The following is a 19,226-nucleotide window of genomic DNA, read 5'->3' on the forward strand; positions in this document are numbered from 1 at the left end:
ACACCACCCTCCCTTGCAGATAGACAGGGAGGGTGACCTGATCCTCACCCAGGAGTTCTGATGGGCAATCTACTTATGAGTTATTGGAGAAGTTTCCCTTTAATGAAAGGAAGACCCTGGAAGGAAAGGTCATTTCTCTTTTCACTGTCATATTTGGGGTTTGTATATGATGCGAAGAACTGCTTTTGCTGTCTGGTAATTATGAAGAGAAACATAACTATATTGAAGAAGTCAGAGAAAAAAGTAGACACCATTGAAATTCCCCTCTTGGTATTTCATAGAGGACAATAAGTTTCTCAATATTTCTGCCACTTTAAATTGTATATCTTGTTACTTGAAGCAATAAGATACCGAACTTCTTGAATAAATTTTGAGTATATGTTAATGATGGTTCTGTGTTCAGAGCAAGTTGTGTAATTTTCTATCCTTCTAAACATAGCCTAAAGGGCATACTCCAAGATAAAAAAGATTCTGGTCCTGCACATTTCTAAAAATTTAATTATGGAGTCCCCGTCGTGGCACAGTGGAAACAAATCTGACTAGGAACCGTGAGGTTGAGGGTTCGATCCCCGGCCTCACTCAGTGGGTTAAGGATCTGGTGTTGCCGTGAGCTGTGGAGTAGGTGGCAGACACGGCTCGGATCCTACATTGCTATGGCTATGGCGTAAGCCAGCAGCTGTAGCTCTGACTAGACCTCTAGCCTGGGAACGTCCATATGCCATGGGCGTGGCCCTAAAAATTTTTTTTAATTAAAAAATTAAAAATAAATTAATTAATTAAAATTTAATTTCATTGAATGTAACACCCACACACTGATAAATCAGGATTAAGTATGACTCGAAGGGGAATGAGGTTTGAGGTTATTAACAATAAGTTTGCTTCTGACACTTGTTCTTTGTTTTTGTGAATATTTGTCCTGCTTGAATCCACTTAGTGTTAATAAAATGATTCTTTTGAGGACTTAATTAAGCAATAAGAAACAAGAACAGAAAATGTGGCAGTTTTGTTGTTTAAGTTTGTTGGTTCCTATGGTATTTACTTTTTTTTTTCCCTGAAGAAATTTTGACGGTTGTTACTTTCATTTTGAACATTGATCTCTGGAGGATGGATTTTAATGCGAAGTTCAAGACAATGAAACACTACAATGATAATTTTACTAATAAAAATTTAAACTAGTTACGTATTCTCACTAAACTGAGAGATTACAGTCACCAGAGAAGAAATAACAAACAGTTCTGTTAATGTCCCAGTATTTTGATTTATAAAAAGAATAGAAGAACATTAGTCAAGGAAATTAAAGAAGATTGAAAGAAATGGAAAGGTATTCCATGCTCCTGGATTGGAAAAATTAATATTGTAAAAATGGCCATACTATACAAAGCAATCTACAGATTCAGTGCAATCCCTATTGAATCACCCATGATGTTTTTTTAAAGAACTAGAACAAACAATCCAAAAATTTATATGGGCCCAGAATTGCCAAAGCAATCTTAAGAGACAAAAACCAAGCAGGAAGCATAACTCTCCCAGACTTCAGGCACTATTACAAAGCCACAGTCATCAAGACAGTGTGGTCCTGGTACCAAAACAGACATACAGACCAATGGAACAGAACAGGGAACCCACCAATAAACCCGGATTCCTATGGTCAGTTAATCTTTGACAAAGGAGGCAAGAACATAAAATGGGGAAAAGACAGTCTTTTCAGTAGGTGGTGCTGGGAAAACTGGACAGCCACATGTAAATCAGTGAAACTGGAACACACCCTCATAGCATGCACAAAAATAAACTCAAAATGGCTTAAAGACTTAAATGTAAGACAAGACACCATCAGACTCCTAGAAGAGAACATAGGCAAAACATTCTCTGACATCAACCTTACAAATGTTTTTTCTGGTCAGTCTCCCAAGGCAACATAAACAAAAGCAAAAATAAACAAATGGGACCTAATCAAACTAACAAGCTTTTGCACAGCGAAGAAAACCATAAAAAAACACCAAAAGACAATTTATATAATGGAAGAAAATAGTTTCAAATGATGCAACTGACAAGGACTTAATCTCTAAAATATACAAGCAACTTATACAACTCAACAGCAAAAAAGCCAACAACCCAATTGAAAAATGGGCAAAAGACCTGATTAGACATTTCTCCAGAGAAGATATGCAGATGGCCAACAAGCACATGAAAAAATGCTCAACATCCCTGATTATTAGAGAAGTGCAAATCAAAACTAGTATGAGGTACTAGTCAGAATGGCCATCATTAATAAGTCCACAAATAACAAATGCTGGAGGGGGTATGGAGAAAAGGGAACCCTCCCTCATTGTTGGTGGAAATGTCAAGTGGTATAACCACTATGGAAAATACTATGGAGATACCTTAGAAAACTATACATAGAACTACCATAGGACCTGGCAATTCCACTATTGGGCATATATCTGGACAAAACTTTCCTTGAAAAAGATAACATGCACCCATATGTTCATTGCAACACCGTTCACAATGGCCAAGACTTGGAAACAACCTAAATGTCCATCGACAGATGATTGGATTAAGAAGAGGTGGTATATATACCCAATGGAATATTACCCAGCCATGAAAAAGAACAAAGTAATGCCATTTGCAACAACATGGATGGAACTAGAGACGCTCATACTAAGTGAAGTCAGAAAGATAAAGACAAATACCATATGATGTCACTTACATCTGGAATCTCATATATGGCACAAATGAACCTTTCCACAGAAAAGAAAATCATAGACTTGGAGAACAGACTTGTGGTTGCCAAGGGGGAGGAGGAGGGAGTGGGGTGGACTTGGAATTTGGGGTTCATAGATGCAAACTATTTCCTTTGGAATGTATAAGCAATGAGATCCTGCTGTATGGTGCTGAGAACTATGTCTAGTCACTTGTGATGGAGCATGATAATGTGAGAAAAAAGAATGCATGTGTGTATGTGTGACTGGGTCATCTTGCTGTACAGTAGAAAATTGATAGAACATTGTAAACCAGCAATAATGGAAAAAATTAAAATCATTAAATAAAAAAAACTAATTTTTTTAAAAAAGGAGTTCCTGTCATGGTGCAGCAGAAACGAATCCAGCTAGGAAGCATGAGGTTTCCGGATCAATCCCTGGCCTCACCCAGTGGGTTAAGAATCTGCTGTTGTCATGAGCTGTGGTGTAGATCACAGTCTCGGCTCAGATCCTGTGTTGCTATGGCTGTGGTGTAGGCCAGCAGATGTAGCTCCACTTCAGCCCCTAGTCTGGGAACCTCCATATGCTGCAGTTGCTGCCCTAAAAACAAAATAAAAAAAATTCTTTTCCCACCTTTATTTTCATTACACTGCATTCTCTTCTCACATCTCTGCCCACTTGCTCTCTGAGGCTTTACTCCATTCTTTTCCATCCAGTTGCACAATCCCTCTAAGGACCTTTTTCTTTGATTCCTTTTCCAGTCTACCTTTTTTTCTTTTTATACTCCGCTTTTGCCTCTCCTCTAGCCAAGAATAAGTGATAAATAAAACAACAGCAAAAAGCAAATGTTTCAAGAGACGAACCAAAGCCTCTAGCCCAGGATGACCATGTTCCTACACATAGCATGCACTGTAGGTCCTGAGGAGAGCTGCAGGAAGCATACATGAGGCACAGTCCCTGCCTGGAAGAATTTAACAAGAAAAAGAGGATTGAAAAACAACATCTGAGTTATCTTTCTTGAAAAGAAACACCTCAGGATTGAGATGAATGTTTTCACTATTGCAGAAGCCCCATGAAGTGTCATGGACATAACCTTTCTGAGTAGGTGTGACCTGATTCTTATTTGCCATCCTTGCATTACAGTCTCCAGAAGTTCATGCGCAGCTGTTTAGTCAGGTTTTCAGTTGCTCAAGGAATGAGATTCACAGAATCCCTGACTTTGGAGCAGGAAAATTGGATAACCTCAAAGGGTAAAAAAAAAAAAAAGTTTCTAGTTAATGGTGGCAAATGTAAAAGAAAAGCATTAAAAAAGGAAACAAAATGTAATAATAGAGAACTACCCGCAGTGTCCTTATGAGGTCAGAAAAGGCATGTATTGTTTCTGTCTCTATAGATGACCTACAGAAATTAATGTGAATAAGGAGAAAGAAAAAAGATGAGGATTCAAGTTATAAGGCAATATGGTTTTAAATAAGGTAATAAGTCTTAATTACATCTAAAATCTTTATTCCAAGCAGGTGCATATCAGATATGAGAGCAAGGATCTTATTATATTACCACAATACCTTTTCTATTTTAAATGAACTTTAGATTAAGTTGAAATTTGGCCTCTTTTCTGTTCCTGTGACATTGTATCGCATACCTACCTATACTGTTCCTCTGAACCTGAATGCTCTGAAAAGCTAAAATTCAGAAAAAGCTGAGCAAAGAATTCTACCACCCACAATGGGCTCTCTAGGAGGACAGTCTCTTCTTGAGGTCAATATAGTTTTTGTGTGACAGCCTCTACCTACGGGCCACGAGGGAAGGACTCTTCAGCTGGAAAGATTCTTTTGAGGATGACCCCCCTTTTAAGAAAGACTGCTTGGATGGGAAATATCAAAGTATTGTGGTCTGAAGGTGAACAGTGATCCTTTTTTGTTTATGGGTGCTTTTCTCCAAGGATAGTAGAATAACTAAGGTTACACTGTAGCTAACTATTTCTATGTTGTTCATTCATTGATTATTTATTGGAGCATAGATTTGGGACCATGAAATTTATTTCCTTGCTCTCAGGTAAGAGTTTGCCTGCCCCAAAACTACAGTATTATTTGTCTTGTGGGAATGAAGTCCTATTTTGTATTATATGGATTGATGTGCATCCTCTGCTTATGATGTCTCTGACCCATGAAAAATAAATTTTTATTTTGGGAATGGTTACTTCAGAAGTAGTGTGGAAAAAATGAACAATTCCCTGAAAGAGTCAGGTAGAATTTTTTTTTTTTACTGTCTGGGTCAGAAAAAGAGCTTTCAGGCAATATTATAATAAATACTCTGTTAACTTCATTCCTTGAACAATGAGTTTTGATTTTAATATTATTAAATAATTCAAGAACAAATTCTGCAAAATTTTTACAGAGTATTTTGCCTGCCTCATAAATGAGAAAAATATAATTCAATGAAGATGTCAAATTAACAAATAGGCATAGACCTAGGTCTGTACATTGCACCACTCGTGGACATAGAAGGTTAACTTGGTTTTCTTGGTTTAGTCATTGCCTTTGGTTCCATCTCAAGCGTGTAACTCCTGAATGAAGAGTGCTCACAAAAAAAATCCAACTTACTCACTTGACTAAGATTCAGAGTTTCTCAATGGAAACTATAGGAACACTAGGTTCATTTGGGCAGGGCAATTTTTTGTAGATGTTTAGCCTCTCTAGCTGTATTAACCTGTGCCAGCTGTATTAATCTGAATACCACAGATTGGGTGACTTAAACAAAAACATCAACAACAACAAAAAACATTTACTTCTGACAGTTCTGAAGGTCAAAAGGCCTAGAACAGGGTGCCAGTATGGTTAAATTCTTAGTGAGGCTCTGTCCTTGTTTATAGACTGCCATCTTCTTGCTGTGTCCTCACAAGGAAGAGAGAGAGAGCAAGCTCTGGTCACTTTGTCTTCTTATAAGGGCACTAATCTCATTACAGGGGCTTTGCCCTCATCTAAGACCTCATCTAAATCTAATTCCCTCAAAAGGTTTCACCTCTAAATACCATCACAGTGGGAATTAGGGTTTTAACATATGGATTCTGGGGGGACACAAACATTCAGTCCATAGCACTAGCCTCAATACACTGACTGCCAATAGGAGGTCCAGATACTGTAACTACAACAGGAAAAAATACTTTCACGGTTTCCAAAGTGTCTAAGTGAAACCGTCCCATTAATCTCTCTGTTCTCTCCGCGCCCCCCCCATCTCTTTATGTCTCCCTGTCTCTCTCTTTCCCTCTCTCCCTTCCCATCTCTCTTATGTTCAACCTCTCTCCTTTCCTCCTTCCTTCTTTCTTCTCTCTTTACTTTGTAAATTCCAGAGAATCATCACCATCCAGAGTTCTAAAGAAATGGAAACACCATTGTAATATATGCAGTATTAGACATTGTTAACTTTTTTGCCTAGTTTAAAGAAAAAATTCAGCAATCACCAGGGATTTCAAAATGTTTTCTTGACCTAAGAGAAGACAAGAACACCCTTTGCTCATTCCAGTGTCGCACTTGTCTTTCAGTCTTTTCTAAGTGTAACTTAAGGCCCCTTTATACAATATCCTCTATTTTTAGCTCATGAAAGAACTGTGAAGTAATTCTAATGCATTTTACATGCTATATATTTAATATTAATCTTCCATGATTTCTGACCTCAGTGTTTCCTCCCATTTATTTCACTTAAAGTAACAGAGCCTGCTCTACTTTTTTTTTTTTTTCCCAAAAGAAATGGTTCCCCACATATCATCAGTCCATAAAATTTTGCTGGAGGGTCCAAATTCTGCCTACTAGGTTGTAAGCAGAGTTAATTGGTTAATTAAATAGATAAGTTCTTACCAGGGCTTTGGACACTTAAAAGTAGTTGAAACTCAGATTTTATTAGTAGAACATTCCAGGTGTTTTAAAAAATATGTATAAGTTACATGATTGTATTGGCAAATGATGACCACCAGGAAAATGAGTAGTATATGTACATAATGTGGAATGACAAGGGTAAGTCACAGTTAACTTCATTTTCTTTGTGTAGCAGTATATATTAAACCCAAAGTACAGTATTTCCCTTTTACTTTAGGCCTTGCCTTCCTTCGTTTCTTTTACTTGCAGTCAGCCATGGTCTGAGAATATTAAGTCTAAGATTCCAGAAATAAACAATTTATACGGTTTGGTTTTTTTTTTTTTTTTTTTTACTTTTTAAAAATTAAAGTATATTTGATTTACAATGTGCAAATTTCTGCTGTATAGCAAAGTGACCCAGTCATTTCCATATATATATATATATATTCCTTTTCTTACATTATCTTCCATCATGGTCTATCCCAAGAGACTAGATATATTCCCTGTGCTGTACAGTAGAACTTCATTACTTATCCATTCTAAATGTAATAGTTTGTACCTATCAATCCCCAAATCCTAGTCCATCCTACTCCATCCCCCCTTCCCCTTGGCAACCGCAAGTCTGTTCTCTATGTCTGTGAGTCTGTTTCTATTTTGTAGATAGGTTAACTTGTACCATATTTTAGATTCCACATACAAGTGATATCATATGGTATTTGTCTTTCTCTTTCGGGTTTACTTCACTCAGTATGAGAGTCTCTAGTTCCATCCATGTTACTGCAAGTGGCGTTATTTTGTTCTTTTTTTATGGCTGAGTAGTATTCCATTGTGTATATATACCACATCTTCCTAATCCAGTCATCTGTTAGTGGACATTTGGGTTGTTTCCACGTCTTGGCTATTGTGAATAGAGCTGCAATAAACATGCGGGTACATGTGTCTTTTTTAAGGAAAGTTTTGTCTGGGTATATGCCCAAGAGTGGGATTATTGGGTCATATGCTAATTTTATGTATAGATTTCTAAGGTACCTCCATACTGTGGCTGAATAGTATTCCGTTGTATGTATGTACCACATCTTCTTAATCCATTCATCTGTTAATGGACATTTAGGTTTCCATGTCTTGGCTATCGTGAATAGCCAAGTGCTGCAGTGAACATAGGGGTGCATGTATCTTTTTTAATGAAAGTTTTGTCCAGATACATGCCCAGGAGTGGAATTGCTGGATCATATGGTAGTTCTATATTTAGTTTTCTGAGATATCTCTGTACTGTTTTCCATAGTGGTTGTACCAATTTACAGTGCCACCAGCAGTGTAGGAGGGTTCCCTTTTCTCCACACTCTCTCCATCATTTGTTATTTGTAGACTTATTAACAGTGGCCATTCTGACCTAAAACACACCCCTCACACCATGCACAAAAGTAAACTCAAAATGGCTTAAAGATTGAAACATAAGACACCATAAAACTCTTGGAAGAAAACATGGGTGAAACATTCTCTGACATAAACCATACAGATGTTTTCTAGGTCAGTCTCCCAAGGCAATGGGAAATAAAATAAAATAAACAAATGGGACCTAATCAAACTTACAAACTTTTGCACAGAAAAGGAAACCATAAACAAATGAAAAAAAAAAAAACCCTACAGAATGGGAGAAAATAGTTGCAAACAGTGCAACTGACAAGGGCTTAATAGTTGCCAAATTATGCAAACTCATACAACTCAACAACAAAAAAACAACCTAATCAAAAAATGGGTAGAAGACCTAAGTAGACATTTCTCCAAAAAAGATGTACGGATGGCCAGTAGGCACATGAAGACATCATTAGTGAAATTAGGCAACATCACTAATTATTAGAGAAATGCAAATCAAGGAGTTCCCGTCGTGGCTCAGTGGTTAACTAATCCAACTAGGAACCATGAGGTTTCGGGTTCCATCCCTGGCCTTGCTCAGTGGGTTAAGGATCCGGCGTTGCCGTGAGCTGTGGTGTAGGTCGCAGACACGGCTCGGATCCTGGGTTTCTGTGGTTCTGGCATAGGCCGGTGGCTACAGCTCTGATTCGACCCCTAGCCTGGGAACCTCCATATGCCACGGGAGCGGCCCAAGAAATGGCAAAAAAGACGAAAAAGAAAAGAAAAGAAAGAACTGCAAATCAAAACTACAATGAGGTACCATATTACACCAGTCAGAACAATTTATAGATTTAAATCGCACATCATTCTGAGCAGTATGATGAAATTCTGCACTGTCCAGCCCCATCCCACAATGGATATAAACCATCCCTCTGTGCAGCATATCCCACTAGTCGCTTAGTTGCATCTAGGTTATCAGATCAACTATTGCAGTATTGCAGTATTTGTGTTCAAGTAACCCTTATTTTACTTAGTAATGGCCTCACGTTCAAGAACAATGATACCAGCAATTGGGATTTGCCAAAGAGAACCGTAAAGTGAAAAGTGAAAAGTACGTGATAAGAAAGAAAAAAATCTCATTCCGAGGTTACTAAGATCTATAGTAGGAATGAATCTTATATGCATGAAATCGTGAAAAAGGAAAAAAGAAATTCCTGTTACTTTTGCTGTATCCCTCAAACTGCAGAAGTTATAGCCACAGTGTGTGTGGTAAGTGCTTGAAATGGAAAAGGCATTCTTTTTTTTTTTTTTTTTTTTTTTGGTCTTTTTAGGGCCGTACCTGCAGCACATGGAAGTTCCCAGGCTAGGGTTCGAATCGGAGCTATAGCCGCTGGCCTGCACCACAGCCACAGCAATGCCAGATCCTACCTCCTCTATGACCTGTACCACAGCTCACGGCAACATCAGATCCTTAACCTAATGAGCAATACCAAAGATTGAACCTGCATCTTCATGGATGGTAGTCAGATTCATTTCCACTGAGGCCAAGACAGAAACTCTGGAAAGGGCATTAAATTTTTACAGTCAAATATTTTTACAGTCAAAAATTGTTATAGTCAAATCACTTGAGAGAATAAAGTGATTAAAAAGTAGCATTTCTATGCACTAAAAAATATTTTTTTTTTTCGAGAAACCACACTCATATAACTTTTGTTACAGTATATTGTTATTTATTTTAACTTGGCCACCCCCCACACACCAGCATATGGAAGTTCCTGGGCCAAGAATTGAACCCATGCCACAACAGCAGCCCAAGCCACTACCGTGACAATGCTGGATCCTTAACCTGCTGCACCACAAGAGATTTCCAGTATATTATTATAATCATTCTATTTATTGTTAGCTATTGTTATTAAACTCTTATTTTGCTTAATTTATAAGTTAAATTTTTTCATAGGTATATACATAGGAAAAACAGAATATATATAGGGTGGAGTTCCATTTATGGTTTTCAGGCATCTACTGGAGTCTTGGAATATATCCTCTGAAAATTAGTGGGGCATTGTATAGCTTTCAACTTTAAATTTGATACAGCACACCTGCAAGTTGGGGATTATTGTGTTGGCATCTCTGTAGTAATCAGTTTTCTTCAGATTTATATTATTTAAAAAACTTTCTTCAGATGTTTAGTATCCTTGTTGATTTATAAGATAAAAGCATATGTCATATCACACCATTTCCCCCCTTAACTCTCCAGTGTCTCCTCATCACATTCACCGCCTCTGTGTGGCCTTCAAAGTCCTGCCTGAAAAGGCCCCTTGCTGACTTTATGACCCTCTCTCTCCATGGGCCTTCATTCACCTCATTCCAATGATCTTCTGTTCCTCTGGCATGAGAAGCTCTAGTCCCTGGGATTTTGAGCTCTTATTTGAAACTGGAATATAAATTCCCTGAGGTCTTGGACATCTTTCTATTATGTCCAACACTCAGATGACTCATAATACATACTGGGCATTCCATAAATATTTGTTGGCTGACTTGACTGACCAAAGATTATTTATTGCTTCATTCACTTATTCATTCATGCATTTACTCACCACCTACCCAAACTGAAGATATTTACCGAGCATATATTTAGACCCCAACACACTGTGAAGACAATAAGAGAGTACATGGCACTTGTGTGCCAAGAGCTGGTATTTATTTTCTGTAGTTCACTATTTGCTGACTGCAGAATACCCAGTATAGTAGTTTTCTAATCGTGACTAACAGATTACCACAAATTTAGCAGCTTAAAACAGCTCATTATTGTTCAGATCTATAGTTCTAAAATCCAAGGGGCTTTACTGGGTTCTCTACTTAGTTTCACAAAGTGGACACCAAGACGTTGGTTGTCCAGGTGCCTATCTGAAGGTTCTGGGGAAGAATCTGCTTCCAAGCTTGTTGACCCTCCAAGTTCATTGGTTAGATTTACTTACGTGAGGAAAAAAACGGGGTGGGGAAGTTCCCATCGTGGCGCAGCAGAAACAAATCAGACTGGGAAACATGAGGTTGCAGGTTCGATCCCTGGCCTTGAATAGTAGGTTAAGGATCTAGCGTTGCCATGAGCTGTGGTGTAGCCCACATATGCAGCTTGGATCCTTTGTTGCTGTGGCTGTGGCATAGGCCGGCAGCTGTAGCTCTGATTTGACCCCAAGCCTGGGAACCTCAATACGCCGTGGGTGCTGCCCTAAAAGCAAAAAAAAAGAAAAAATTTACTTTGATGTGGTTGTCTGACTGACCTGTTCCTTCGCTGCTTGTCAGTGGGTGTGCCGCTTTCAGCTCCTAAAGGCTACCTCATTCCTTGGCACATGCCTCCCTCTACCTTCAAAACTAAAGTACTTCAAATCCCTGACTTCCTTTTCTGACACCAGCCAGAGAAAACTCTCTGCTTTTCAAGGGTACATGTGATTTGATTAAACCTATCTGAATAATCTCTGGTTGTCACATAAATTAATATCCTAGGAATGCTGCCTCATCATATTCGTATATTCCACCTACACTCAAAAAGGAGGGCACTTAATATAAGAGCTAATTTCATACAGGAGTCCTTCATAGAATTCTGCCTCTTACAGCCAGACCAATCTACTCTTACTAATCAAGGTGTGATGCATTGGTTTTCTAATATGATGTATTCAAGTTAATTCAAAATATGGATTCTAGAGGGAAGTAAATTAAGAATACAAAGTTTGACCCAAACACAAGAATAAACTTGAATGTCATTGGTTTCCAGGCTTTTCAAAGACACTCACTGACAAGCGTTTGGTTAGTTTGTTTTCTAATGTTGTAGCACTTGTGTTCTCATGCTCTTCTCTCCTGTGTTTTTTGTTTGTTTGTTTTGATTTTTTGCTTTTTAGGGCCGCACCTGCAACATATGAAAGTTTTTGGGCTATAGGTCAAATTGGAGCTGTAGCTCCCGACCTACACCACAGCTACAGCAACATCAGATCCGAGCTGCCTCTATGACCTACACCACAGCTCATGGCAATTCCAGATCCTTAACCCAACGGGTGATGCCAGGGATTGAATCGCATCCCCATGGATACTAGTCCAATTCATTTCTGCTGCAGCACAATGGGAACTCCCTCCTTTCTTTTTTTTTTTTCTTTTTTTAATACGTTAGGAAATCAGTTCTGTTACTTCAGAACATTAACCACAAGTATTTTCAAAGGTTTTCAAAACTATTTGCAATATCCTAGAAAACAAGCTGAAACACAGATCAGTGATCAAAAAGAAATGATGGCTGTGGCTGAAGCTATGTGGGGCATATTGGCAAAAATTATATAAATATGCAATATACTTACATACATTTGTTTTTTGTTTGTTTGTCTTTTTTCTTTTTAGGGCCACACCCACTGCATGTGGAGTTTCCTAGGCTAGGGGTCTAATTGGAGCTACAGCTGCCAGCCTACACCACAACCACAGCAACGCCAGATCCAAGCCGAGTCTGCCACCTACACCACAGTTCACAGCAACGCCGGATCCTTAACCCACTGAGTGAGGCCAGGGATCGAACCCGAGACCTCATGGTTCCTAGTTGGATTCTTTTCCACTGCACCATGACCGGAACTCCCGACTTACATACATTTGTTTTTTTTATGTTGCTCTCTATCTTATCTTTTCCCTTAATAATATGCTTTGGAAATTTGTTTCACTCATGTATTAGCTCTCTATTGCTGCATCACAAATTACCACAAACCTAACATTTAAAACAACACCATGTATTATCTTACAGCTTTGTAGGTCAAATGTTAGGCACAACATGACTAATTCCAAGATCAAGGCATCAGCCAGGCAGCCAGGCTGCACTTTTCTCTAGAGAGTCTGGGGAGGAATCCGCTTCCAAGCTTATTCAGTTTGTTGACAGAACTTAGTTCCTTGTGGTTCCCTTCACACTGGCCTTCTCCATCTTCACACCTGCCTGGAGCATCCAGTTCTTCTCATGGTTTGAATCTATTTCACTGATTCTCTGCCTTCTGCTGCTGCTTTTAAAGGCTTATACAATTATATTGGGCCCATTTGGATAATACAGGAAATCTCTGTATTTTAAGGCAATAGTGATTAGTAATTCTAACTACATCTGCAGAGTTCCTTTGCCATGTTACATGGTGTGTTTGGAGTCCCAAGACTAGAATATGGAATCTTCTTTGGGGCCGTGATAATGTCTACCATATTTTAGTGCATACGGATTTTTTTCATTCTTTTAATTGTTATGTCGTTTTTCGCACTATGAGTTCTATAATTTATTTGTCCAGTTCCTACATGTTTGTTTAAGGTTTTTTTCCAATTTTAAAAATTATAAATATTATTGTAACAAATATTTTTGTAGGCACATTTATGCACAGTGAAAATATTTCTTTAAGATACATTCCAAGAAGTGATTTGTATGAGATAAGTAATAAGATCATTTTATATTCCATTATGGATGCTGTTAAAGTGCAAGGCTTAACTAGTCTACAATACTGCTAATAGTTTGAATCTGCCTCTTTACCAATATGACCAATCCTGATCATTATATTCTTTATTCTATTCTTTGTTCTGTTTTTTCAGTGATTTTTATGTGTTTTCCTCCTGGTGTGGGAGCACTATATATATTCAAATCTGAATCTTTATGATATATTACAATCTCTTACATATATCTTTATGTATAATCTGTATCATATAGACAAATGGATAGAGTAAATATTTTCTAGTTTTGCTGTATGTTGTCTTGCATAATTTTCTTATAGGGGATCAAATTTATACGAGTTTTCCCCCATAGGTTCTAAGATTTTATATTTTTTATATCTTTCTCAGAAAATCCTTTCATATTCTCTTTCTTTTTCTCCCTCTCCATATATACTTAAAATCTTGTGTATTTACTCAAAATACTTTTATAGTCTTTTTGTTTTGCTGTTATCTTTTTCTTAGTTCAATAGCTCTTTTTTCCCCACAGTTTTGATAAAAATCTATTTCGTTATTGGTGGATGGCGCCTTTAACAGTTAAATACACTGAAATAATGTATAGATGGCTGCACAACTGCAGCACTGGTAACTAGATAGATAGCCAATTCACCTAGAAACCAGCTAACAAATAATTGTCCAAATATTTAAAATACAGCTCTTGTTTAGATCATCCTTTGGGTGATGATCACCTTCTTGGAGGGGGAGGGGAAGCCTGCTGGTCACACTGGAAATATATTAAGGGCAAATCTCACATCCGTTCCCAGAGGTTTCTTTCAGCTGCGTTAAGCCTCCAACTCCAGGGAAAACCCAAGTTTGTACCCTCCAGCATGAATGTTCTTCCCATCTACCAGCACAGATAATGGAAGCTTCACACCAGGCCTCAGAGTCTGAGTATATCCCACTCTACTTAAACTAGAATTGTTGACTTTTGCAGAAATGGAAACAGTGGGATCCAACTCTTTGGCTGCAATACAAAGCAAGGGCAGTTGGTTCTGGATGTCCAAGCAAGGTTTACTGATGTGTCAAGATCGTCACATACTTTTTGATAAATTGATCCTCTGAATTCTGTCCTATCAATGACATTAGTGTGCAGCTTGAAGTCCCCAGTCCCATAGCCCACTGCAGACTTACTGTTTGTGAGCTTTGATTAGGCACTGTCAAAGGTCAACTGGTACCCAGCAAGCAAGCCCTCATAACCAAAGACCCCTGAACCATGAATTGCAGGTCCAGCAAAATACAAGTCAACATCACAACCAAGGTTTATATACTCCCTTTTATAAGAAGACTTAACTTTACCACTTTTCTTTCCATTGTTCGGTGAAAATGTGTTATCAAGTATCAGTTTCAAACCTTGAGAAATCTGAGTTCCCACTGTGATGCAGCGGAAATGAATCTGACTAGTATCCATGAGGATGTAGGTTCGATCCCTAGCCTCGCCCAGTGGCTTGGTGATCCAGCTTTGCTCTGACCTGTGGTGTAGGTCACAGATGGGGATCAGATCCTGTGTTGCTGTGGCTGTGGTGAAGGCTGGCAGCTATATCTCTGATTTGACTCCTAGCCTGGGAATTTCCATATGCTGTGGGTACAGCCCTAAAAAAAATGGGAGAAAAAGACAAAAAAAAAAAAAACTTGACAAATCTAGTCTTCAATAGCAATTTCTTCTCCCAGAAATCAGTGTTTCACTTTTCTGTGAAAGTCAGACCACATTCACACCATTTATATTTGGTCTCCAAGGTCCCAGAAACTTTAGCAGTGTCTGTATCGGATGAGCCAGATGTTGAGAATTCCACTCCACTTCATCACTTTGTTCTCACATACAGTTTCACCAACTCCAAACCAAATCCTTTGTTGAAAATATCTCTGGCAGCTTTGCCAAGGTCAGCACATGATGGAAGAATATACATTGGCCATTGGCAGTTCTGTCCATAGATCACCATGGCGAAGCCACAGGAAGAGATGTTCCCCTCTACCCTAAGCAAGTGCTTTGGGTGCTTCTGGAAGACTGTCTCTCCTGGCCCAGGGAGAAATGAGTGGGGCACAGGGACTCCTCATGCATCCCTTCCTTCATCTGTTTAATAGCTTTTTTTTAAAGTATAGTTGATTTACAGTGTTTCATCAAGTTCTGTTGTACAACAAAGTTACCCAATCACACACATTTCCCTATGCTGTGCAGTAGGATCCCATTGCCCATCCATTCCTAATATAACAGTTTGCATCCCCCAAGCCCCCAAAATGCCCATCCATCCCCCTCGCTCCCCTTCCTCCTGCCTCCGGGAACTCCAAGCCTGCTCTTCTTGGCCATGATCTGTTTCTTTCTTTGTTTGTTTGCTTGTTTGTTTGTTTGTTATATTTAGATAGAATCATCTGTTCCGTATTGTAGATTCCACAAATAAGTGATATCATATGATATTTGTCTTTTTGTTTCTGGCTTACTTCAGTTAGTATGAAAGTCTCTAGATCCATCCACATTGCTGCAAATGGTGTTAGTTTGTCTTTTTTATGACTGAGTAGTATTCCATTGTGTATATATATATCATATCTTCTTAATCCATTCATCTGTCAATGGACATTTAGGTTGTTTCTGTGTCTTAGCTATTGTAAATAGTGCTGCTATGAATATAGGGATGCATGTATCTTTTTGAGTGAAAGTTTTGTCTAGATATATGCCCAGTAGTGGAATTTCTAGGTCGTATTATAGTTCTATATTTAGTTTTCTGAGATATCGCCATTTCTGAGATACGCCATACTGTTTTCCAAAGTGGTTGTACCAATTTACATTCCCACCAACAGTGAAGGAGGGTACCTTTTTCTCCACACTGTATCTTTTTGAATGAAAGTTTTGTCTAGATATATGCCCAGTAGTGGGATTGCTGGGTCATATGGTAGTTCTATATTTAATTTTCTGAAGTATCTCCATACTGTTTTCCATAGTGGTTGTACCAATTTACATTCTGACCAACAGTGAAGGAGGGTACCTTTTTCTCCACACCCTCTCCAGCATTTGTTATTTATGGACTTGTTAACGATGGCTATTCTGACTGGTGTGAGGTGGTACCTCATTGTAGTTTTGATTTGCATTTCTCTAATAATTAGTGATATTGAGCATTTTTGCATATGCCTGTTGGACATCCATATGTCTTCTTTGTAGAAATGTCTGTTAAGCTCTTCTGCCCATTTTTCAATTGGGTTGTTTGTTTTTTTGTTGTTGAGTGTTTAATAGCTCTTTAATCTACACATATTAGTTTGATCCATCTTTGTTTAATCCACATTATTTGTTCAATAACTTAATAAGTAGGTGCATGTCAGTTTTCATGGCTCTTTTACTATGAAGAAAGCAGCAATAGCATTTCCCCCATTTTAAAGTTGTGTACAAACAAGCTTGGAGAGGTGCAAACAGTGGAACCAAAGCTGTTAAAACTCCCAGTCTAGGCTTGACCACCTTGCCAGGCATCTATACAAATCTTCATTATTGGACTTTGGGATTCTGAGCCTTTTAAGTTTCAATCTGTACAAAAGTCCAGTAAGTTAAACAGCCTTATGGGCTCTGGATAATTTTCTGCACGTATTTCTAAGTCAAAGCAGATAGAAGAACATTTGGGCTATTTTGGTTTCCATGACTCCCTGGACCATTTCTAAGAGGTCTTCCAAACCCTAGTAATATAAGGTCCTACCCCCTCCTTCATTCACCTATAATAAATTCTTAAGCTAAATGCACATATTTGTTAAATTTTTTATGGCTGCACCCATGGTATATAGAAGTTCCCAGGCCAGGGACTGAATCCAAGCCACAGCTGAGACCTGTAGTGCAGCTACAGCAATTCCAGATCCTTTAACCCCTTGCAATGGGCCAGGGACCAAACCCATACCCACAGCAACCTGAATCAGTGCAGTCAGATTCTTAACCCTCTGCGCCACAGTGGGAATTCCTTGTTCTAATTTTTAACTTTTTCTTTTCCTAAGAGATAGAATTTTAGAATTTTAGAATTTCAACAAATCTACTTCCTTCCTTGCACTCTTCTGACATTTTCTACCACTGTTGTGATGCACTAACCATACTGTATTATGGTTAGTTGTGCATAGACCTGTCTCCTGAAATAGGCATGACTAATGACTTACTCATCTATGTCTGTCATCCTTTTCCTCTGCCCTCCACCCTTCTCCCCCCGACACACACACCCCATATACACCTTTGTATTCATAGCTCATAGCAGGTACAATATATATTCATTGACTTGAATCTAGTTATTTACAAAAGCTTGTTTAGGAGCTCAGCATTTTGAGTGCTGAGAATATTTTGGAACTGGCCTTATATCTTTGGTTTTTAAAAGATAATAAGACTTCAAATACATTTAATAATGCAAGATACTGTTAAATTACATTACTTTCAAAAATGATAATGCTAATCCCACTCTGCAGGAAAGCGGTTTTCATGGAATATAATGTCTTTTAAAATCTAAATACATATACATGACAATTTCTCTATGTCTTGGAAAAGATCTAATTTCATGGAACTTGACGTGATGATAGACACAGGGGAAAATCCATGTTGGAAAACGTAATCTCTCATACATACACCTTGCTTTTAGTCTTGGATTCGCCTTCTCAAAACTTAACCTTAAAACACATTTCTGTGAATAATATGTTGAATGTGCCATAGGTTCTGACCATCTGTGTGATTTATTCTCTGAAATAAATGTTCCCTTGTATGTTGGAACCTATCTAGAACCACAGTATTTAACTTTTTTTTTTTTTTTTTGTCTTTTTGCTATTTCTTGGGCCGCTCCCGCGGCATATGGAGGTTCCCAGGCTAGGGGTCGAATGGAGCTCTAGCCACTGGCCTACGCCAGAGCCACAGCAACGCGGGATCCGAGCCGCGTCTGCAACCTACACCACAGCTCACGGCAACGCCGGATCGTTAACCCACTGAGCAAGGGCAGGGACCAAACCCGCAACCTCATGGTTCCTAGTCGGATTCGTTAACCACTGCGCCACGACGGGAACTCCGTATTTAACTTTTAAATTAACATCCTAACTTTTGCCTGTGAAAGTACTGTTACAGAAACTTAACCACACTCAAGGCTTAGTCGCTCTGAATCTTACAGAATTCCAGAAATGCCATCTTATTGTAAGTTAAATTTCACTGAGGAAGACCCTTGTTACCCACTAAATTACATCATTCATATCTTCTATTTATATTTAATGCTTATGCTTTACTCTGCTAGAAAACTGAAAGAAGAAAGAATCTTGAGAGGAATATATGATATGACTAAGACCTAATAATAGCTATCTCAATAGTAATCGTACCAGCCATCACTACTACGTATTATTAAGCACTTATTGTGAACCAAGCTTTTGCTGAAATCTTTTTGTTAGTGATTTTTATTTTTTGCTAACATCTTTACAAAAATTATTTCACTTAATCTTCACACCTATAAGGATGTCCTTCTCTTTACATTAATTTCACAGATATGGAAACTGAGACTCAGAAAGGTTAGGTAACTTTTTTAAGATCACACAGCTGAATTGTGGCAGAATCAAGATTAGAACACAAAATAAAAGTTTACTTTAGAATTTATGCTCTTAGGAGTTCCCGTCGTGGCTCAGTGGTTAACAAATCCGACTAGGAACCATGAGGTTGCACGTTCGATCCCTGGCCTTGCTCAGTGGGTTAAGGATCTGGCGTTGCCATGAGCTGTGGTGTAGGTCACAGATGCGGCTCGGATCCCACGCTGCTGTGGCTCTGGCCTAGGCCGGCAGCTACAGTTCCGATTAGAACCCTAGCCTGGGAACCTCCATATGCCGCAGGTGCAGCCCTAGAAAAGGCAAAAAGACAAAAAAA

The 19,226-nt window shown here is 38.5% G+C and overlaps 1 protein-coding gene and 1 pseudogene across 8 annotated transcripts in view; one reads left to right on the top strand and one right to left on the bottom strand.

Moving 5' to 3' along the window:
* The window catches only part of CAMK4 (calcium/calmodulin dependent protein kinase IV), a 324,433-nt gene that overhangs the window by 243,867 nt on the left and 61,340 nt on the right, over positions 1–19,226 (top strand). The gene's annotated exons all lie outside the window — the stretch shown is intronic.
* Positions 12,429–15,570, bottom strand: LOC100515531 (annotated as a pseudogene).

Source organism: Sus scrofa, chromosome 2 (assembly GCF_000003025.6).
Source record: "Sus scrofa isolate TJ Tabasco breed Duroc chromosome 2, Sscrofa11.1, whole genome shotgun sequence".
In the NCBI taxonomy this organism is placed as follows: Eukaryota; Metazoa; Chordata; class Mammalia; order Artiodactyla; family Suidae; genus Sus; species Sus scrofa.